The sequence below is a fragment of the Moschus berezovskii genome, chromosome 4, assembly GCF_049115385.1.
Source record: "Moschus berezovskii isolate FMDL1 chromosome 4, NW_MosBer_1.0, whole genome shotgun sequence".
Classification (NCBI taxonomy): domain Eukaryota; kingdom Metazoa; phylum Chordata; class Mammalia; order Artiodactyla; family Moschidae; genus Moschus; species Moschus berezovskii.
The window spans coordinates 25,958,588-25,983,317 of record NC_142463.1 but is presented as its reverse complement, the minus strand read 5'-3'; the positions used below and the strand labels follow the sequence as shown (position 1 = coordinate 25,983,317).

At 39.6% G+C, this 24,730-nt stretch overlaps 1 pseudogene; it reads right to left on the bottom strand.

Moving 5' to 3' along the window:
- LOC129540327 (serine/threonine-protein phosphatase 1 regulatory subunit 10 pseudogene) overlaps nt 1-22,645 on the bottom strand; it is a 61,703-nt pseudogene extending 39,058 nt beyond the window's left edge.
- Between the last annotated feature and the right edge of the window lie 2,085 nt (nt 22,646-24,730).

Sequence of the window (24,730 nt, the reverse complement as noted above, 5' to 3'; positions counted from 1 at the left end):
CTAAGTCATTTACTATCTACATCACTCATATATAATGCTGTAGAATATCAACGTATATGACACATATCAAACATGAAGAGTATAATTCCAAGAGAACTTGAAAACTCTTTAAGTACTTCGAAGACTGCAAATTAGTGAAGATTCCAGCTTACTATTCTTCCTATGCCTGATTTTATTGGTTCTTCATCATCCAGGAAAGAATCCAACTTATTTTCTATGCAACTGCATATGCTACTATTTGATTTCTATGAAAAAATATGTTTTATTACAATTCAAAATATTTTGTCTGATTTAGTAAATTAAAATGCCACTTTCATTGTATTTTTGTTGATTTAGCCTTTGTAGGTATGTGTGTAAGAATAACACCAGCAAAGAGAAAAGCATGTTGGAAAAATTTTAATAAAAATAACGTTGCCAAAACTGGAACAAAGACTCTTTTGTGGTTTTGAATGGAAGAGCTAAAAAACAAGAATCTAAAACAATAATTATTATCCCTCTGAACTCAGAAACACTGCAAATAAAACATAAGTCTAAAAATGCAGGAGTTATAAAAATAATTAAACTTAACACTCAAAAATACATCCTTAGCAGATTCAAGTAAAGGTACAAAATATTTATATTTGATATGCCTGTCTTATGAGACACAAACCAGCTGGAAAGTTTAGATCGCCTCAAGAATATTAGTTTCCTGGAATTTTCTTTGTAACTTTGTTTTGTTAAAGCATACATTGTCATTTATGACAATCCAAATTTAGGAAAATGAAAACTTTCTCTATCTTGAATTTTGAAAATTTCAAATTTTGATCTTGGGTATTGAGCATTTCAATACTCTTTTATAATTTTCATTCCAAAACATCTTTCTCTTCTTAAAAATATTTTATCTCACCTATTGCCTTTATTCAATATCACGGTAATCCAAGCCTATGCCCCAACCAGTAACACTGAAGAAGCTGAATTTGAATGGTTCTTTGAAGACCTACAAGACCTTTTAGAACTAACACCCAAAAAAGATGTCCTTTTCATTATAGGGGACTGGAATGCAAAAGTAGGAAGTCAAGAAACACCTGGAATAACAGACAAATTTGGCCCTGGAATACGGAATGAAGCAGGGCAAAGGCTAATAGAGTTTTGTCAAGAGAACGCACTGGTCATAGCAAACACCCTCTTCCAACAACACAGAGAAGATTACACATGGACATCACCAGATGGTCAACACTGAAATCAGATTAATTATATTCTTTGCAGCCAAAGATGGAGAAGCTCTATACAGTTAGCAAAAACAAGACCAGGAGCTGACTGTGGTTCAGATCATGAACTCCTTATTGCCAAATTCAGACTTAAATTGAAGAAAGTAGGGAAAACCACTAGACCATTCAGGTATGACCTAAATCAAATCCCTTATGATTATACAGTGGAAGTGAGAAATAGATTTAAGGGACTAGATCTGATAGACAGAGTGCTTGATGAACTATGGACGGAGGTTTGTGACATTGTACAAGAGACAGGGATTAAGACCATCCCCATGGGAAAGAAATGCAAAAAAGCAAAATGGCTGTCTGAGGAGGCCTGACAAATAGCTGTGAAAAGAAGAGAACCGAAAAGCAAAGGAGAAAAGGAAATATATAAGCATCTGAAAGCAGAGTTCCAAAGAATAGCAAGGAGAGATAAGAAAGCCTTCCTCAGCGATCAGTGCAAAGAAATAGAGGAAAACAACAGAATGGGAAAGACTAGAGAACTCCTCAAGAAAATTAGAGATACCAAGGGAACATTTCATGCAAAGATGGGCTCGATAAAGGACAGAAATGGTATGGACCCAATAGAAGCAGAAAATATTAAGAAGAGGTGGCAAGAATACACAGAAGAACTGTACAAAAAAGAGCTTCACGGCCCAGACAATCATGATGGTGTGATCCCTCACCTAGAGTCAGACATCCTGGAATGTGAAGTCAAGTGGGCCTTAGAAAGCATCACTATGAACAAAGCTAGTGGAGATGATGGAATTGCAGTTGAGCTATTTCAAATCCTGAAAGATGATGCTGTGAAAGTGCTGCACTCAATATACCGGCAAATTTGGAAAACTCAGCAATGGCCACAGGACTGGAAAAGGTCAGTTTTCATTCCACTCTCAAAGAAAGGCAATGCCAAAGAATGCTAAAACTACCACACAATTGCACTCATCTCACACACTAGTAAAGTAATGCTTACAATTCTCCAAGCCAGGCTTCAGCAATATGTGAACCATGAACTTCCAGATGTTCAAGCTGGTTTTAGAAAAGGCAGAGGAACCAGAGATCAAATTGCCAACATCCACTGGATCATCGAAAAAGCAAGAGAGTTCCAGAAAATCATCTATTTCTGCTTCACTGACTATGCCAAAGTCTTTGACTGTGTGGATCACAATAAACTGTGGAAAATTCTGAAAGAGATGGGAATACCAGACCACCTGATCTGCCACTTGAGAAACCTATATGCTTGTCAGGAAGCAACAGTTAGAACTGGACATGGAACAACAGACTGGTTCCAAATAGGAAAAGGAGTATGTCAAGGCTATATATTGTCACCCTGCTCATTTAACTTATATGCAGAATACATCATGAAAAATGCTGGGCTGGATGAAGCACAAGCTGGAATCAAGATTGCTTTGAGAAATATCAATAACATTAGATATGCAGATGACACCACCCTTATGGCAAAAAGTGAAGAGGAACTAAAAAGTCTCTTGATGAAAGTGAAAGAGGAGAGTGAAAAGTTGGCTTAAAGCTCAACATTCAGAAAACTAAGATCATGGTATCTGGTCCCATCACTTCATGGGAAATAGATGGGGAAACAGTGGAAACAGTGTCAGACATTATTTTTCTGGGCTCCAAAATCACTGCAGATGGTGATTGCAGTCATGAAATTAAAAGACGTTTATTCCTTGGAAGGAAAGTTATGACCAACCTAGATGGTATATTAAAAAGAGAGATATTACTTTGCCAACAAAGGTCCGTCTAGTCAAGGCTATAGTTTTTCTCGTGGTCATGTATGGATGTGAGAGTTGGACTGTGAAGAAAGCTGATTGCCAAAGAATTGATGCTTTTGAACTGTGGTGCTGGAGAAGACTCTTGAGAGTCCTTTGGACTGCAAGGAGATCCAACCAGTCCATCCTAAAGGTGATCAGTCCTGGGTGTTTGTTGGAAGGACTGATGCTAAAGTTGAAACTCCAATATTTTGGCCACCTCACACGAATAGTTGACTCATTGGAAAAGACCCTGATGCTGGGAGGGATTGAGGGCAGGAGGAAAAGGGGACGACAGAGGATAAGATAGCTGGATGGCATCACTGACTCCATGGACATGAGTTTGAGTGAGCTCCGGGAGTTGGTGATGGACAGGGAGGCCTGGCGTGCTGTGATTCATGGGGTCACAAAGAGTCAGACACAACTGAGCGACTGAAATGAACTGAACTGATTGCCTTTAGAACATTAGCTGAGCATTCAAAGTTCTCCATAATGCAGCTACAACATATTTTCCTAGTCTTATCTCCCATCATTGTGTCCCTTACCACACTCTGGCTTGTGCTGCATTAGACTACAATTTCCTCTTCAACCAAACGCCCTGCTCCCCTTGCTGTGTAATGTTGACTCTTTTGCCTGTGTTGCTCTTCTCCTACTTCTCTGCCAAGTAAAACATTGGTAATAGATCAAGATTCAGCTCAGAATGCTTCTAGTATAACAGAGCAAGTTCTTAAATAATTTCCCTGCAGTCCATCTTGCATATCACTTCTAAACAAATCTTATTGAAACTATTATTTTATCCTTTTATTGGGCATCTGGACATGGCTTAGCAACTGAAAAACAGCAAATCCTTTTATTATCAGTTACTGACTGGGGCTTCTAGTTCAAAATACTAAATTAAACAATTATGCTATGAAAGTGAAAGTCTCTCAGTTGTGTCTGACTCTTTGCAACCCAACGACTGTAGCCCACCAGGCTCCTCTGTCCAAGCAATTCTCCAGGCAAGAATACTAGCATGAGTAGCCATTCCCTCCTCCAGGCGATCTTCCCGACCCAGATATAGAACCCAGGTCTCCTACATTGCAGGTGGAATTATGTTATAAATGTGGTAAATACAGTATTCCTAAACACTTCAACATGTGACTTTGAAGAATGAGGACATTCTTACAATGTAATTATCACACATGAAATTGAACATTGATACAATATTAATATCTTACAGTTTATATTCAAATTTCCCCAACTGTCCTGATAATATTCTTTACAGTGTTGTGTATGTGTTTATGTGTGTGTGTGTGTGGGGAGATCCAGGATCCAACCAAGTATCACATGTTAGTTGACATGTTTCTTTAGTCTTATTTATTATTATTTTGGCCACACTACATGACATGTGGGATCTCAGTTCCTTAACCAGGGATTGAAGCCACGCCCCCTGCATTGGGGGCATGGAGTTTTAACTACTGGACCACCAGGGAAGCGAAGCAAGCTCCTAGTCTCATTTAATAAAGAATAATAATAAAAAAAGAACAACTCCCTAACCTTTCATTAGTCTTTCAAGACATTGGCATTCTTTTTTTTGTTAAATTGGATGATAATTGCTTTACCATATTGTGTTGGTTTCTTCCATACAACAACATGAATCAGCCTTAAGTGTCATTGGCATTCTTGAAGAATCCAGGTCAGTTGTGTTACAGACTATCCTTTAATTCACATTTATTTTATTGGTTTCTAATGCCGGCAATGCAGGAGACCTGGGTTTGATCCCTGGGTTGGGAAGATTCCCTGTAGGAGGGAACAGCTACCCACTCCAGGATTCTGGTCTTGAGAATTTCATGGACTATATAGTCCATGGGGTCGCAAAGAGTCAGACACGACTGAGCAACTTTCACTTCCATGATTACATACAGATTAATTTGGGGGCAGGAAGTCAGGAATACTACATAGGAATTGCTGTGTCCTTCTCTGCACAAACCTATCAGGAGGCAAACAATGTTAACTGGTCCCATTTTGGGTGATACAGTTTTGATCACTTTCGTCATTTTTAGATTTTTTTCATTGCAAAAGTACTTTCCCTTTTCATACATAATGTGTGGATGATTCTTTGAGAGTGTGAATATCATATTCTCAACAATCTTAAACCTAATATTTTAGTGTACATTGACTTGTACAATTGTTAGTTATTGCTAAAGAGGTTGCAAAATAGTGATGTCCTAATTTTATCATTCTCTCTGCATTTACTACTTGCTTTCTGTCATTATCTCCTTTAAATTTTTAAAAAGTTATCAATATGGACTCAAGGATTCTTTTTTATTCAATACATTATAGCCTATTATTATTCATTTTTATTTCAAATTTTCTCACATTTGACCAGTGGGAGCCCCTTCAAGCTGCCTCAGATGTCCTTTTGGCCTGGTCCCATCAATTTATGAGCACTTCCTTACTTGCAATTCAGTTCAGTTCAGTCGCTCAGTCGTGTCCGACTCTTTGTCCCCATGAATTGCAGCATGCCAGGCCTCCCTGTTCATCACCAACTCCTGGAGTCCACCCAAACCCATGTTCATTGAGTCGGTGATGCCATCCAGCCATCTCATCCTCTGTTGTCCCCTTCTCCTCCTGCCCTCAATCTTTCCCAGCATCAGGGTCTTTTCAAATGAGTTAGCTCTTCACATGATGTGGCCAAAGTATTGGAGTTCCAGCTTCAAAATCAGTCCTACCAATGAACACCCAGGACTGACCTCCTTTAGGATGGACTGGTTGGATCTCCTTGCAGTCCAAGGGACTCTCAAGAGTCTTCTCCAACAGCACAGTTCAAAAGCATCAATTCTTCGGTGCTCAGCTTTCTTTATAGTCCAACTCTCACATTCATACATGACCACTGGAAAAACTGTAGCCTTGACTAGATGGACTTTTGTTGACAAAGTAATGTCTCTGCTTTTTAATATGCTGTCTCGGTTGGCCATAACTTTCCTTCCAAGGAGTAAGTGTCTCTTAATTTCATGGCTGCAATCACCACCTGCAGTGATTTTGAAGCCCAAAAAATAAAGTTAGCCACTGTTTCCACTGTTTCCACATCTATTTGCTATGAAATGGTGGGACCAGATGATCATTCATAATCTTAGTTTTCTGAATGTTGAGCTTTAAGCCAAATTTTCACTCTCCTCTTTCACTTTCATCAAGAGGCTCTTTAATTCTTCTTCACTTTTTGCCATAAGGGTGGTGTCATCTGCATATCTGAGGTTATTGATATTTCTCAAAGCAATCTTGATTCCAGCTTGTGCTTCATCCAGCCCAGCGTTTCTCATGCTGTACTCTGCATATAAGTTAAATGAGCAGGGTGACAATATACAGCCTTGACATACTCCTTTTCCTATTTGGAACCAGTCTGTTGTTCCATGTCCAGTTCTAACTATTGCTTCCTGACCTGCATATAGATTCCTCAAGAGGCAGATCAGGTGGTCTGGTATTCCCATCTCTTTCAGAATTTTCCACAGTTTATTGTGTTCCATGCAGTCAAAGGCTTTGGTATAGTCAATAAAGCAGTAATAGATAGAATTTGCCATTTCTTCAAGGAACACTGTTTCTCTTGAGTTGGGAATAGGTTTTAGAAACCAAGATCTGAACATTAACTGTGCTCACTGCCACTGGAATGAGATATCAGTATTAACTTATATAGGATGAACATATATAGTATGAATATGCTAATACTATCAACAGAATTAGAGGTATCAGTGGAAATAAATATACTAACACACAATACATATACATATATATGGATACCTGTAACTTCAAACTAATACCACATTACATGTTTTTTTTTAATTCTGTGGTCTTTTTTTGCATGAAGATCAGATAAGTTCTCTCTAGGGAAGTGATATTTGAGATGAAGTCAGAATATTAGTATTTAGAAGCCAGCCACATGAAACTCTGGAAGCAGATCGTTAAAAGCAGAGGTAACAATGCAAAGACCCAAAGCATAAATGTGTGATATGTTTGAGAAGCAGAATGACTCGAGTGGTTGGAATACACTGAGCTACCGAAAAGTGGTTTGAAATGAAGTCAATGAGGTAGAGAGGAGTTGCCTCATAAAAAGCTGTACAGGAGATAGTAAGGAGTTAGGAATTAATTTCAGCACAACAGAAAGACACTGAAAGTTTTTGAGAAGGGGATTGTGATAATCTGATTTATTTTTCCAAATATTACTCTGGATGTTGTGTAGAGAATGAATTGTTCAAGGCCAAGAAAAAAGAGCAGGGAGATAGTTATGATACTTATAGTAATGTAGGCACGGTAAAATAATGACTTAGTGTAGCAGCAGATGATATAGACAAGAATATACTTGTGATATATTTTGGAAGTAGAAGCTAATTGGACTGATTCTGAATTCTCAAATGGTTATTATATATCTACTATGTGCTATGCCAAAGTATTGGAGTTTCAGCTTTAGCATCAGTCCTTGAGTTTGGGTGAACTCCGGGAGTTGGTGATGGACAGGGAGGCCTGGCGTGCTGTGATTCATGGGGTCGCAAAGAGTCGGAAAGACTGAGCGACTGAACTGAACTGAACTGAACTGATGTGCTATGCATTGTGCTAAGTCCTGGGGATAGAAACACTAAAAAGAGACAAGCCCTACTTTTAAGAAGCTCATAATTTATCAGTGGGGACAGATATACAAATAATTTTTTTATGTGTGTTAACAGGTCAATTTTAGTTCTAGAACCTGAAGCCATACAAGCGTACACTTTACAAATGTCATGGGACTGTTGTACACATTCAATAAAGTGACAACTATACAATACCACTTGGAGAAGGCAGTGGCACCCCACTCCAGTACTCTTGCCAGGAAAATCCCATGGATGGAGGAGCCTGGTGGGCTGCAGTCCATGGGGTCGCGAAGAGTCGAACACGACTGAGCGACTTCACTTTCACTTTTCATTTTCACACATTGGAGAAGGAAATGGGCTGCCGTCGATGGGGTCGCACAGAGTCGAACACGACTGAAGTGACTTAGCAGCAGCAGCATACAATACCACTTAGTATCTCAAATCAGGAACATAAGTCTTTAATTCATTTCAGTTTGAGTATATTTTTGTATATAGAATCAGATAATTTAAAAAAATTATTTATTTATTTGGCTGTATTGCATCTTAGTTGTGGAATCTTCCGTTGTGACTTGTGAGCTCTCTTGCTGTGGTGTGGGCTTAGCTGCCCTGCAGAATATGGGATCTTAGTTCCCTGACCAGGGATCAAACCTGTGTCCCCTGCATTGGAAGGCAGATTCTTAACCACTGGACCACCAGGGAAGTGAAGTGAAGTGAGACACTCAGTCATGTCAGACTCTTTGCAACCCCCATGGAACTATAGCCTGCCAGACTCCTCCATCCATGGAATTCTCCAGGCAAGAATACTGGAGTGGGTAGCCATTCCCTTGTCCAGGGGATCTTCCCAATCCAGGGATCCAACCCAGGTCTCCACATTGCAGGCGGAACCTTTACTGTCTGAGCCACCAGGGAAGCCCACACCAGGGAAGTCCCTTTGAGATGACTTTTGAAGCATCATTAGTGTTTCCTTTCATCTGTCTTCACTCAGCCTAGTCTTTGCTGACACCTCCACGGCATGTTACTGTAAGTTGTGAGCCAACTGGTGTTCTTCCTATGTTACCTGAGTTTGATGATCCAAGTCTGATTTATTGCCAATTAAAATCATTGGAACTCATCATGATTCTTTCCTCTGAGAGTCTGTCCTTTAAACTGACAGATATTTTCAAAACTGCCTCTATCCATGACTGAAAAGAGCAATAGGAAACCCTCACCAGTTCTCAGGAACTGTTATAGCTCAGGACTTCTTCTCCCATTGTAACCTGAATATCTAGCTGGGCTGCTCTGTCATTTATCACATATACACAAAGCAGATGGTTGGTCACAATCCATTACAATATAGTACTGGATGGTGAGCACCAACTTGCCCAAGTCACCCCCACCGATCACCATCAACAACTGGTATTTCTGGTCAGAGCAGTTAGGTCAGTGGGCTAGGACCATGGAGATGCGTAGAGTCCAGCCTGGCCACATTGAGCTTCTGCTCGTTCTAGGTCAAGCTCTGGGGGTATCCAGGGTCTGGTGGTAGTGCAGAGCCCCTGAGGGTGGCCAGTCCAGCCCAACAGGTAGAAGACAGGGCTGGGAATATGTGGTGCCAGCGCCTCACTCCTCTATCCCTCTCTGTAGTGTGCTAAGTCACTTCAGTCATACCCTGGCAGGACTCTTTGTGACCTGCCAGGCTCCTCTGTCCATGGGGAGTCCCCAGGCAAGAATACTGGAGCAAGTTGCCATTTCCTCCTCCAACTCTCTGTAGCACCTGCCCACAATTAATTTTAATATATGTGTGTGTTGATGAACAGATGGTAGTAGTAACAGATAGTAATAATAACAACAATTGAATTTAGTACTAGATAAAATGTCAGTACAAATGAAGAGGAATTGACTGTGCCAGATCTCCTGAGAGTCGCTTGGACTGTAAGGAGATCAAACCAGTCAATCTTAAAGGAAATCAGTCTTGAATATTCATTAGAAGGATGGATGCTGAAGCTGAAACTCCAGTACTTTGGCCACCTGATGCAAAGAACTGACTCATTGGAAAAGACCCTGATGCTGGGAAAGATTGAAGGCAGGAGGAGACGGGGATGACAGAGGATGAGAGGCTGGATGGAATCACCAACTCAATAAACAAAAATTTGAGCAAACTCCGGGAAACGGTGATGGACAGGGAAGCCTGGCGTGCGGCAGTCCATGGGGTTGCAAAGAGTTGAACATGACGAGTGGCTGAGCTGAACTGAGGTGCAAGGAGTGGTTAAAAAAGTCCTCATAAAGGATTCAGAGAGCTGTCCTTGTTTTTCCCCATTGAGATATAATTGATATATTACATTGTGTAATATTAAGGTGTAAACATGTTGATGTTATATACACTTCTATATCGCAAAAAGAATACTACCATGACATTAGCTAATACCTGTATCATCTCACATACTAATATTTCTTTTTTATGGTAAGAATGGTAAAGATCTCTCTTAGCAACATAAAGTATATAGTACAATGTTATTCACTATAATCACTATGCTGTACAATAGATATCCCAAACTTATTCTTCTTATAACTGGAAGTTTTACCCTCTGACCACAGAGAGCTATCTTTTAAAGGCTAAAGGAGTGGGGAGTAAAATATGAATAGGTGCATGAGACAGCCTGATGAATTCCAGGACTGCTTAGGGATGACGGGAGCCTAGAGTTGAAGGACGGGGATTAGTGTCAGGTGGAAGCAATTGAGGGGCTTTACATGAGGAGAGATGATATTAGATTTGCATTTATAAAATATCACTCTGACTTTATAAGGAAGAAGATAGATTTGAGAAATGCAAAACCAGAGTTAGGTGGGACTTATACTTCTAGCTATGAGGTAGTAATAGGGACTAGATTTATCTTTCCACATAAATAGAAAACCAGACAAACTAAGTGAAACATGTTTTAGACGTTGAATAGGCCTTGAAGGACTGTGAAAACCCTGAGAATTGGGAAATACTTTGATTTCCTCAACTTACCCCCTGGAGGAAGTTTCTACAGTGCAGTGCAGAGAAGGGAAATTCAGATTTTGGTGGTCTGGAGTTGTGGAAATAGATACTGAGTTTTGGAGGCGAAGGCAGCTATAATTAGACAGGCAGAATGCACAAAAAAGAACTTGGGAGATCTACTGAGGGCGCCCCCTGTGTCCTTGGGTGAGCATTAAGTCATGAAAGCAAATGAGGAAAACTACCCGAGGCTGATGAATGTCTGTTAGAAAGCAGTAGGCCAAACAATTTCCACATTCACCTAGGGCTGGGAATATTTTTGTGTGCAAAGCTGGAGTGGGGAGACATCATATTACACGAGGCATCACATGGACTTCTCAGAATAGGAATGCCTTAGGAGTGGAGCTTTACTTATTAGGCCTAGACTAGAGGCTCATCTGGATGCCGCCTAACAAATCACTTTTTTTTTTTTTTTGAGAAAACATCAATATTTTTTTACTTTGGGAATTTACATATGACTTTTTATTATAATTTTATGGTACTTTTCTCTATTTTAAAATACAAAAACAAGCACACCAGATAATATTGTTTTTCCCAAAGAACACAAGTTTGTTATCTTTTTATTTTTTTAAATCTTTGGGATGCTGATGAAGATATTATGATATTCAAGAGCATTTGACAGTTTCTTGAAGCCATAGAATTTATGAAACAACTTTGGGATATGCTTTGTTTCTGCTAAGCTGCTAAGTAACTTCAGTTGTGTCTGACTCTGTGCGACCCTATAGACGGCAGCCCACTAGGCTCCCCTGTCCCTGGGATTCTCCAGGCAAGAACACTGGAGTGGGTTGCCATTTCCTTCTCCAATGCATGAAAGCAAAAGTGAAAGTGAAGTCACTCAGTCGTGTCCGACCCTCAGTGACCCCATGGACTGCAGCCTTCCAGGCTCCTTCGTCCATGGGATTTTCCAGGTAAGAGTACTGGAGTGGGGTGCCATTGTCTTCTCCAGCTTTGTTTCTAGCTATATTGAATTGAACATATTATATATAATATATACATCATATGCATGTATTATATATCATTCAAATATAATTGATTAAATCATATAATTATTGAATACTATTATCAAATATAATTATTGAGTATAATTTTATTATTATAAAATTATATATAGCTAAGGTATACATGATGATGTGATACGTTAACACACTGTGAAATATTTACAATTAATTTAATCAACATGTCCTTCACCTTAATAGCTACACTTTTTTAAGTGTGTATGGTGAGAAATCTTATCAACTCTCTTATAAAATTTCATCATGTAATACAGTATTATTAACTGCAGTCACTATCTGTATGTTAGATCTTTAGAGTTTATTCATCTTATAGCTGAAAGTTTGTACTCTTTGCCCAACATCTCTGAAATGGGTTGCCATTTCTTTCTCCAGAGGATCTTCCCGATCTGGGGATTGAACCCAGGTCTTCTGCATTGTAGACAGACGCTTTACTGTCTGAGCTACCAGGGAAGTCCCCATTTCCCCAATCCATGGCAAATGCAATTCTACTCTTTTTCTATAACTATGACATTTTTTTTTTCTTTAGTTCCATGTATAAGTGATACTACATAAAACTGGCTTTCTCTTCTTGGCTTATTTCACTTAGCATAATGCCCACCAGGGTCATCCATTGTGGCAAATGGCAAGATATTCTTATTTTTTGTAGCTGAATAATATTCCATTATTATGTGTATATGTATATAAAGGAGATCAATTCTGGGTGTTCATTGGAAGGACTGATGCTAAAGCTGAAACTCCAATACTTTGGCCACCTCATGCGACGAGTTGACTCACTGGAAAAGACTCTGATGCTGGGAAGGATTGGGGGCAGGAGAAGGGGACAACAGAGAATGAGATGGCTGGATGGCATCACCAACTCGATGGACACGAGTTTGAGTGAACTCCGGGAGTTGGTGATGGACAGGGAGGCCTGGTGTGCTGTGATTCATGGGGACGCAAAGAGTCGGACACGACTGAGCGACTGAACTGAACTGAACACATATACATATGTATATATACACACACACCATATTTTCTTTCTCCACTCATTCAATAGTGGGTACTTAGGTTGTTTCTATAGCTTGGTTATAAGTAATGCTGCAGTGAACATGGAGGTGAGATATCTCTTCAAGATACTCACTTTCAGATATATATTCAGAATTGGGTTTGTTGGACATGTGGAAATTCTGTTTTCAATTTTTTGAGGAAAGTACATCATGAGGAACGCTGGGCTGGAAGAAGAACAAGCTGGAATCAAGATTGCTGGGAGAAATATCAATAACCTCAGATATGCTGATGACACTACCCTTATGGCAGAAAGTGAAGAGGAACTCAAAAGCCTCTTGATGAAAGTGAAAGAGGAGAGTGAAAAGGTTGGTTTGAAGCTCAACATTCAGAAAACAAAGATCATGGCATCTGGTCCCATCACTTCATGGCAAATAGATGGTAAAACAGTGGAAACAGTGTCAGACTTAATTTTTTGGGGCTCCAAAATCACTACAGATGCTGATTGCAGCCATGAAATTAATAGACGCTTACTCTTTGGAAAGAAAGTTATGACCAACCTTGATAATATATTAAAAAGCAGAGACATTACTTTGCCAACAAAGGTCCATCTAGTCAAGGCTATGGTATTTCCCGTGGTTATGTATGGATGTGAGAGTTGGACTGTGAAGAAAGCTGATCGCCGAAGAATTGATGCTTTTGAACTGTGGTGTTGGAGAAGACTCTTGAGAGTCCCTTGGACTGCAAGGAGATCCAACCAGTCCATTCTAAGGGAGATCGATCCTGGGTGTTCTTTGGAAGGACTGATGCTAAAGCTGAAACTGCAATACTTTGGCCACCTCATGCGACGAGTTGACTCACTGGAAAAGACTCTGATGCTGGGAAAGGTTGGGGGCGGGAGGAGAAGGGGACGACCGAGAATGAGATGGCTGGATGGTATCACCGACTCTGTGGACATGAGTTTGAGTGAACTCCGGGAGTTGGTGATGGACAGGGAGGCCTGGCGTGCTGTGATTCATGGGGTCGCGGAGAGTCGGACACGACTGAGCGACTGAACTGAACTGAACTGAACTGAACATACATAATGGCTGAAATAATTTACATTCCACAAACGGTGCATAGGGTTCTCTACTCTCCATATCTTCACCAACATTTGTTTTGTACTCTCTCTTGATAATAACCATTTTGATTGGAGTGAGGTAATATTTCACTGAATATTTCACTTTGGTTTTGACTTGCATTTTCCTGATGATTAGAGATGCTGAGCATCTTTTCATGTACCATTGACCATTTCTGTGTCTTATTTGGAAAAATGCCTATTCAGGTCCTTTGCTAATTTTAAAATTTTGAGTATTTGTGTTTTGCATTGAGATATATGAGTTCCTTATAGATTTTAGATATTAATCTCTTTATTTGGTAGGTGGTTTGCAAAAATTTCCTTCCATTCCACAGGCTGCCTTTTCATTCTGTTAACAGTTTCCTCTGCTGTGCAAAATCCTTTTAAACTGATATAGTCTCACTTGTTTACTTTTATTGCTTGTCCTTTTTGTGTCAAATATGAAATGCCATTGCCAAGACCAACATCAAGGAGTTTTTTCCCCCTGTGTTTTCTTCTAGGAGTTTTTACATTTTCCAGTCTTACATTAAGTTTTTAATCTTTGTGAGTGACGTAAGATAGAGGTCCAGTTTCATTCTTTTGCATGTGAATATCCAGTTTTCCTAACACTATTAAAGAGACTATCCTTTCCCCATTGTGTGTTCTTTGTGCCCTTGTCAAAGATTAGTTGTATATGCATGATTTATTTGTGGCTTCTCTATTTCATTCCATTGTTCTGTTTGTTTTTATGCCAGTACCACAGTGCTTGATTATTACAGCTTTGTAATATAATTTGACATCAGGAAGTGTTATGCCTCCAGCTTTGTTTTTCTAAGATTGCTCTGGCTATTTAAGATCTTCTGTGGCTCCATATAAATTTTTGGAGTTTTTTTCTCCTGTGTTTGTGAAAAATGCCACTGGAATTTTAATAAAGATTGAGTTGGGTTTGTAGATCATTTTGTGCAATATGGATGTTTTATTGATATTCTTTCAATCCATTTGTGTCTTGTTCAATTTTTTTCACCTGTAGCTTACAGTTTGTAGTGTACAAGTCTTTCACCTCCTTGATTATGTTTATTCCTAAATATTTTATTGTTTTTAATGTGATTGTAAGTAGGACTGCTTTCTTAATGTCTCTTTCAGACAGTTTATTGTTAGCATATCAAAAGGCAAGTGATTTTCGTTTGTTTATTTTGTATCTTGCAACTTTACTGAATCTGTTTATTAGTTCTAACAGTTTTTTTTTTTGGTAACTATTAATTCTAACAATTATTTTGATTTTTTAGGGTTTTCTATACATGATATCCTTTTATTTTTTGCCTAATTTCTCTAGCCAGGACTTCTAGTCCTATGTTAAATAAAAGTGGTGAGAGTGGGCATCCTTGTGTTATTCTTGATCTAACAGTAAAAAATTTCAGTTTTTCACCACTGAGTATGATATAAGCTGTGTACTTGTCATATACGGCCTTTATTATGTTGAGATACATTCACTCAGTACTCACTTTGATGACAGTTTTTATCATGAATGGATGTTGAATTTTATCAAATGCTTTTTTTGCATCTATTGAGATGATCATATGATTTTTAGTGTTCATTTTGCTAATATGATAGATCACATTTACTGATTTATGAATACTGAAACATCTTTGCTTCCCCAGAATAAATCCCACTTGATTATGGTTTATGATTAGTTTAATGTATTGTTGAATTTGGTTGGCTAATACCGTGCCAAGGATTTTTGCATCTATGTGCATCAGGGATGTTGGTCTGTAACTTTCTTTTCTTGTAGTATTCTTGTCTGTCTTTGGTATAAGGGTGATGCTGGCCTTACAAGTGGAGCTTTGAAGTGTTCCATCTACTTATATTTTTTGGAAGAGTTTGAGAAGGACTGGCATTAATTCTTCTGTAAATGGTTGGTACAATTCACTAGGTACACCATCTGGTCCTGGACTTTTCTATTTTGGGGAGATTTTTGATTACTAATTTTATCTTTTTACCAGCTTTAGGTCTATTCATACTTTCTATTTTTTCATGAGTGAGTCTTTTTAAAAATTAAATAAAATTTTATTTATTTATTCTATTTTTTATTGAGGTACAAGTTGATTTATAATACTATTATTATTAGTTTCAGATGTATAACATAGTGATTCACAATTTTTATCTATTCAGTGTTGGCAGGTTATCTTTCTAGGAATTTATCTGCTTCTGTTGCTGCTACTGCTGCTGCTAAGTCGCTTCAGTCGTGTCCGACTTTGTATGACCCCCTAGACGGCCTCCCACCAGGCTCCCCAGTCCCTGGGATTCTCCAGGCAAGAACACTGGAGTGTTAGGTTGTCCAATTTATTGGCATAGTGTCAGACTTTGTTTTTTTGGGCTCCAAAATCACTGCAGATGCTGATTGCAGCCATGAAATTAAAAGACGCTTGCTCCTTGGAAGGAAAGTTATGACCAACCTTGATAGTATATTAAAAAGCAGAGACATTACTTTGCCGACCAAGGTCCGTCTAGTCAAGGCAATGGTTTTTCCCGTGGTCATGTATGGATGTGAGAGTTGGACTGTGAAGAAAGCTGATCGCCGAAGAATCGATGCTTTTGAACTGTGGTGTTGGAGAAGACTCTTGAGAGTCCCTTATACTGCAAGGAGATCCAACCAGTCCATTCTAAAGGAGATCAATCCTGGATGTTCATTGGAGGGACTGATGCTAAAGCTGAAACTCCAATACTTTGGCCACCTCATGAGACGAGTTGACTCACTGGGAAAGACTCTGATGCTGGGAAAGGTTGGGGGAGGGAGGAGAAGGGGACGACGGAGAATGAGATGGCTGGATGGCATCACCGACTCTGTGGACATGAGTTTGAGTGTACTCCGGGAGTTGGTGATGGACAGGGAGGCCTGGCGTGCTGTGATTCATGGGGTCGCGGAGAGTCGGACACGACTGAGCGACTGAACTGAACTGAACTGAACTGAACTGTTCATAATGGTCTCTTATGGTCTTTTGTATTTCTGCAGTATCAGTTGTAATGTCTTCTCTTTCATTTCTGATTTATTTGAATCTCTTTTTCCTTAGACTGAAAGCTTGTCAATTTTGTTTGTTTTTCTTAAAAACAGCTCTTAGTTTCATTGATTATTTTCTTTTTTTGGTCTGTACCCTTTTTCTACTCTGATCCTTGTTATTTTCTTTCTTCTACTAAATTTGACCTTTTTTTCTAGTTCCTTGAGGTATAAAATTAGATAGCTGGAATAAACTATATATTCCTGTGATGATGGATGGATAATTTCAAATGACTTCTCTTTGAATTCACAGGCCTTTTCTTCTGCTTGATTATGTATATTGTTCATGCTATCACAATTTTTATTTTTTCATTGTATCTTTAGCTGCAGAATTTAAAAAAATAATTTAATTTCTTTTAATTTCATGCACTATTTTCCTGATTTCATCGTCTGTCTTCTCTTGCAGCTCACTGTTTCTTTAAAACAATTATTTTGAGGGACCTCCCTGGTGGTCCAGTGGCTAAGGACTGTGGTTCCACTGAAGGGGCACAAGTTTGATCCCTGGTTGGGAATTAAGTTTCCACATGCCATGCAGTGTGGCCAAAAGTAATACTAATAAGAATTTTGAATTCTTTGCCAGGTAATTTGTTGATCTCCATTTCTTTGGGATTGGTTACTAGAAAATTATTGTGTTCCTTTGATGGTGTAATATTTCTTTGATTTTTTTTAGTATTAAAGTCTTGTATTGATGTCTTCACATTTGAAGAAGTCATCTCTTTCATTATTTACTGACTGACTTCAGGAGAGAGTACCTTCATCTGTTTGTACAGCTAAGAAATTCTGAGACTTTTAAAGACTTTTTCTATGGATTTCTATACTTTGCGCTTCCTCTTAACGGGGAATTCTAAAAATTCTATGCCTTTTCTTAATCCTGCAAAGACAGACTCGGTGCTGAGAGCACTCCACCTCCTTCCCCTTAGCACTACCCTGAAACATTGAAGTTTATGAACCTTTTCCTAGTCCCACAGAGTTGGGATGACTTTCTGTGCTTGTTTACTAGCCATCTGCAAGGGCCCGCTCTCACTGTCCATAGAAGCTCATGCTAGGAGCCAGCCTGGGGAGGCTGTAGGTATGGCGGAGATGCACAGAGAATTGAGAGTTCTCAAGATCCAGGTCGGAGAAGGCAATGGCAAGCCACTCCAGTACTCCGCATAGACAGAGGAGCCTGGTGGGCTGCAGTCCATGGGGTCACACTAGTCGGACACGACTGAGCGACTTCACTTTCACTTTTCACTTTCATGCATTGGAGAAGGAAATGGCAACCCACTCCAGTGTTCTTGCCTGGAGAATCCCAGGGACAGCGGAGCCTGGTCGGCTGCCGTCTATGGGGTCGCACAGAGTCGGACACGACTGAAGTGACTTAGCAGCAGCAGCAGCAGCATGATCCAGGTAGGGTAAGGCATTCCCCGTGTCTCATGATTGGCCTTTTTGATAGAATCCACAGATCAGCTGGTAAAAAGAAGAGTGAAGCTGTTAGTTGTGTCCCTTTGATATAGGTACATCAAAGGGACACAGTTTGCTTCCACCCTCTCCCAGTCACACAGCCTTGCATATCACTTTAGTAAACTGAGTTGGATGAGAAAGGAAAGCATCTCTTGGTCAGCATCCTGCATAGCTGGGAGAAGCAGGTGCTCACTCACATGTTCTCTTCATCTCCTGTGGGCAAAATCACAGGCTGTGGGGTTCTCCTGACAGCAAGCCCTGCTACCTTGAGGGAGAGGTGACATAGGCAAAATGAAACTCTTTATCTTACCATTTTCAAAATATTTATTCTCAGATTTTTCTTTGGTGGTATTTTGGAACTTCTACACTGGGTTCCTGGACTTCCACAAAAGTACCTTCATCTATTGGTGACTGCTAAAATGGATGTGGAACACCAAATCTGCAAATAAATGCCATGCAATTCAGGGCTCAATATTTTTTTAAATTGATTTTATTTAAAAATTTCCCAGTTTTATTGAGACGTAATTGACAATATTAGCTTAAGGTATACAACAAAATGATTTCATATATATATATATATATATTACAAAATGGTTGCTACAAGTATAATTAATGTTCATCACCAAAGTGTTGCAATTTTTTTCTTGTGATGGGAACTTTATTCTCTTAGCAACACTCAAATGTGTAATACAGTATTGTTAACGAAAAACACCATGGTGTATATTATATCCCAGAACTTATTTATCTTATAAATTGAAATTTGTACCTTTTGACCATCTCCACCCCTTACCCCAAGCCTCTGGCAACCACTCATCTGTCCTCTATTTCTTTGAGCTTTGTATTTTGAAATTCCACATATAAATGAGACTATACAATATTTGTTTTTCTCTGATTTCTCTTAACATGATGCCCATCAAGTCCATCAATGTCACAAATGGCAAGATGTTCACTATATAGTCCTACACACTATTCTACTGTCTATATATACCACATTTTCCTTATCCATTCATCTACTGATGAAACTTGTTTCTGTGTCTTAGTTATTGTAATTAATGCTACAACGAACATGAAGATACAAATGCCTCTTTAAGATAGCTTTTCATTTCCTTTGGATATGATCCAGAATTGCTGGATCACATAGTAGTTCTATTTTAAAATCTTTGAGGAATCTCCATACTGTTTTCCATAATGGCTGCACCAACTTACATTTCCTCCAACAGTGCACAAGTGTTCCTTTTCCTCCACATCTTTGCTAACACTTATTATGTTTGTCTTGATGACAACCATTCTAATAGGTGTGATGTAACATCTCATTGTGGTTTTGATTTGAAATTCTCTGATTTAGGGACACTGAGCAACTTTCCATGTGCTTGTTGGCCATCTGTATGTCTTTGGGAAAATGTATCTTTGGTCCTTTGCCATGGCTTACTATTGAATTGTTACATAGGTGATAATCCAAGGTGTCCAGGGGCAAAACAAGAGCTGAAAGAGCCAAGTAGACACTTCAGCTGTTGTCTACCACAGTGCAGACAGATTTAACCTATAAAAGCTAACTTGACTTGAATGGGAGGAAAATCTCTAGCTAAATAAATAGCTTGAATCTCTACAATATAGAGTTGTGGTTCCTCAACTACATCCCAGATCTTAGCTTTTTCTCAGACCCAGAGCCTTCCGGATAAAAGATGGTTTTGAGGAAGGACCCCGCTGCTCTGCTGAAAATTCACACTAAATCTTCCTCCTAGGCGTCCCCCCAAATAAGTACAACCATTTTCCAGCACTGGGCTAAGGGAAATAACCAGATTTTTTAAATGGAGGCAGCAGTTGTGAATTGATACTAATTACTGGAGTTTTAAAATGTCACCATAGTTCACTAGTCAAATAGGGGTTTACGGAGGTCAGGTCACTAGTGTAGTTATGGTTTGGGTCCATCTCAACAGGTCCAGTGAATCCAAACCCAATCCATGGTTTTCTCTCCAGTTGCAGAAAGCATAATTGGAATAGACATACTTAACAAATGACAAAATCTCCATGTAGGCTCTCTAACCTATGGAATGAGAGTTATTATGGTAGCAAAAACCAAATGTAAGGCACTGTGTGTTTCTCCCTACCAAAATAACAAACCAAAAGCAAAACCACATAGAAAGATGAGAAAGATTAATGTTGCTTGAAGGAGGTAGGAATGGTGATTCTTATCTTCTTTCAGCTTGCTTCTCTGGCCTGTGCAGAAGACAAATAGCTTCTAGAAGATGAAACAGGATTGTTCCAAATGATTTATTCAGGTAGACCTCTAATTAAAGCTGCTGTTCATGTGTTGCTTCATTGCTTGAAAAAAATGAACACTTTCCCTTGTATCTGCTATTCCTCTGGGAAATAATCCCCTGCTTTTATTCCTGTTAGTATGAACCACAAGATGCAGTTTTATTTCATTTGGAAGGATCAGCAGTATACCCTCACTGTTCCACCCAAGGGTTATATTGTTTTTCTAACCCTCTGTCATAATCTAGTCCAAACTGGTCTTGATCTTCTTTGTTACACATGAATGGACACCACAGGATATTTGTGGTATCATGCTGATTGTCCATGGTGGATAAGAATTAGTAACTATTCTAGATAATTTGATAAAATGTATGCACGTCAGAAGGTGGAAATAAATTCCACAAAATACATAGGTTTGTTGCCTCAGTAAATTCTAAGCATCCAGTGGTCTGGAGCATGTCCAGATGGAAATGGACAAGATGCTTCAAGTTGGAAAAATAGTTGCTGCATCTGACTTCTCCAAGCACTAGGAGGTACAATGGATACCGGAGGCAACACAAACCTCATTTGGTTGTGCTACTCTGACTCACTGAGTTAACTTGAAAGAGTTCCAGTTCTGAATATTGCCCAAAAGAATAGAAGGCTCTGCAACAGGTCCAGGTTACCAAGTAAGTTGTTCTGCCCCTTGGGCCATATGGCCCAGCAGATCTATGCTGTTTGAAGTATCTATCAGATAGGAAGCTGTATGGAGACTTCAGCAGGCAAATAAGGTTAATAGAGTTTATAGGATTCCAAACAAAGCTATGTTATCACCTGCCAATAATTATTCACCTTTTGGAAACAACACCTAGCTTGCCATTAGACTAGTAAAGATTTAATATGTGACCATGGCCACCAAGCTATCTTGAACTGGTGAACTGAGCTGCTCACCATGAACTGTATGTTGTCTGGTTCACTAATAGATAAAGTTAGGCATACAGATCTGTGATAGATCTAAAATGGCATTCAGTTCAGTTCAGTTCAGTTCATTCGCTCAGTCATGTCCGACTCCTTGCGACCCCATGAATCACAGCACGCCAGGCCTCCCTGTCCATCACCAACTCCCGGAGTTCACTCAAACTCATGTCCATTGAGTCGGTGATGTCATCCAGCCATCTCATTCTCTGTCGCCCCCTTCTCCTCCCGCCCCCAATCCTTCCCAGCATCAGAGTCTTTTCCAGTGAGTCAACTCGTTGCATGAGGTGGCCAAAGTATTGGAGTTTTGGCTTTAGCATCAGTCCTTCCAATGAACACCCAGGATTTATCTCCTTTAGAATGGACTGGTTGGATCTCCTTGCAGTCCAAGGGACTCTCAAGAGTCTTCTCCAGCACCACAGTTCAAAAGCATCAATTCTTCGGCGATCAGCTTTCTTCATAGTCCAACTCTCACATCCATACATGACCACTGGAAAAATCATAGCCTTGACTAGACGGATTAAGACATGTAAAACTGAATTTGAGTAGATTCTGAAAGCACAAAGAAATTGTATGAGGAAATGGTTAATATTCTTGGGGCTCTGATTCCTGCTACGTGGTCTTCTCTCAACTTGTATCTATGAGATCAAGTGGAGTTACTTGTCACCAATTGACTGAGGAGAGAAATACTTGACCCTGGTTCAAAGATACTTCTTCATGATGTGCCAGCATCAGCTAAAAATTCAGAGTTGGAGTACCATAGCCCTGCTCATGTATGACTCTGATGGTCAGGAGTGAAAGACAGTCTCAGAAGGCATAACTCTGAGCACTGACCTCTTTTTATAGACTGGAGGAACTATATATTCTGATGTATAGATTTTCACTGACTCATTGGTAGTGGCTAATGATCTGGGGGGATGGCTGGGAACTTGTAAGGAGTACAGTTGGAAAATCACCAATAAGGAGTCAAGGAAGATACTTGTAGGTAAATTTCTCAGAATGGGCACAAAATGTGAAGATAAACTGGAGGCCCTTGTAAATGCTCCCCAAAGGGCAATATCAGAAGATGCTAATAATTAAGTGGACAAGATGATCTGTTCCATGGATGTCAGTCAGTCTCTTCCAACAACTACCCTTGTCCTTGCCCAATAGACTCATGGAGAAAACGACCATGTTGAAAGGGATGAAAGTTACTTATGGGTTTAGGAACATGGACTTCCACTCACTAAGGCCGACATGACTACAGCCACTTCTGAGAGCCCCACTTGCAAAGCAGAGACTAACACTGGTTCCCCAGTTCCTAGGAGGAGCATGTATCAGCCATCTGGTAACAGGTTGATTATATCAGACTACTTCTACCATGAGAAAATTATTACCTGTGTCCTCACTTGAATTTCACTTTGGATATGGATTTGCCTTTCCAGACCACAGAGCTTCTTCCATTACCACCATCCCTGGACTTCAGGGTACCTGATTCACCATCATGGTATCCAAAAAGATTGCTTCTGACCAGAAAACAATTTTACTTGACATCAAATGAGGTGTGTCAGTAGGGTTGTGCTCATGGAATTAACTTTTCTTACCATTTTCCCTTTTATCCAAAACATGAATCTGATAGAATGGTATGGGGGTTGGGGAGAGGACTTTTTGAAGACCCAGTTTTAGTGGCAACACTTTTCATGGTCCAGACAGATGTATTCCGTACCAAGATATAGTAGATCTCTCTATCTCTTGGCCAGGATTCTCAGGTCCAAGAAAGAAAGTGCGTAAAAAAGAGTGACTCTTCTATTACTCCTGGTAATCCAGTGGCAAATATTTTATTTTGTCTCAGCAATGACCATGTGACAAATTACAAAAACGATGGCAGTAGTTACAGGCATTTCACTCCTACCTTGAAATGAATATATACCAGTTCTTTTTCTTTTCTTCCTCTTATTCCTCTAAGAACACATGTGAATAGCGGCTAACCTTATATTTCATTATTTAGGTTACAGAATTTCAATGCAGATCTGTCTCGCTAAAAGAGAAACATCACTCAAAAATGGACAAAGTGACATGTGGGACTCTGTATCCTCCACTGGGGAGAGTCTAGGTGCTTTGTTTTTTATAGGGGGTATCTTGCATCATCTCATCATGGAACATGAGAACACAATTGCTTCTTCTTTATGCAGAAGTTTTAAATATTGTTAAAGTGTGTGTGCATGTGTGCATGCATGTGAAATTGCTTCAGTTGTGTCCGACTCTTTGGGACTCTAGCAAATGAATTCCAAATTGATGAGTGGACTGAGATAGTTTACACTCTGTTAACTCCTTACACTAGAATTATGTTTCCCTGTATACTTTCCCCTGTATGATTCTGGGTTAGAGTTGGCCAAGAAAGTAATCTGTGCACTATTTGGAAGGCAGACGTCAAGCAGAAGCCATTATTCTGTGAAGGCCATCATGTTTACATGTGGTGTCAGCAGAGAGGACAGTGGGCTCCAAATTGTCCTCACTCTCCTCTGCTGTGTTTCCAGTTCATTCCCTCCGCATACAGCTTTTCTTCCTAACTGTTGACCCTGTTGACAAACAGTGGCCCCAGGGTCACCACCAGATGGTTGACAAAATACTGTCAAAGCAGTTGCTGCTCAGAGGCACAGCTTCCTCTAGACATTCTCACAAGTCTTCCTTCTCCCTTCCCCAGGCTCCCTGTGGCAGCTGGACGAGGTGGCTTCTCAGATTATGTAACTGGTGACTCCTCTGATCCTCCAACTTCTCTCCTAAACCTTTACTTCCCCAGCTTCTTCTACAACTATTTAAGATATAGCTCTTAAAAATCCCCTTTCTCATACATGATAGTGGTTTATTTTCCCCTCATCAAAACTTGACTGGTATAAATAGAAATAGTCTTGATGGACTTTGACCCTGTTCCATCTGTTCCTGAGACCCAAGAAGAGACGTTCTTGTACTTTCTGTATTTAGTTGCTTAACCATTATTTGAATTCTGTTTACAAATAAAAATATTTTTCCTAAGCCAGTCTGTGTTGGTTTCCAGGTATTTGTGATTTAAAAATAAACTGTAACCAATACCCTATGGCAGTGTTAATTACAGATCCCTTATATTTCTGCATGCCTGTGAGCAGACACACAGAACGCCAAACTCTTTTCACCAATGTATATGGAGCAAAACACTCTTAGAATATATTGTGGCTTCCTAAGGTACAAAGGGCAGGCATGCTTATTGATCATTATAAAACACTTGCTTCCATTAACTCAGTGTTCTTTCCTGTTATGCAATCCACTATGCAGACATTATCTGGGCCTCTTCTCACTGCCTGTGGGAA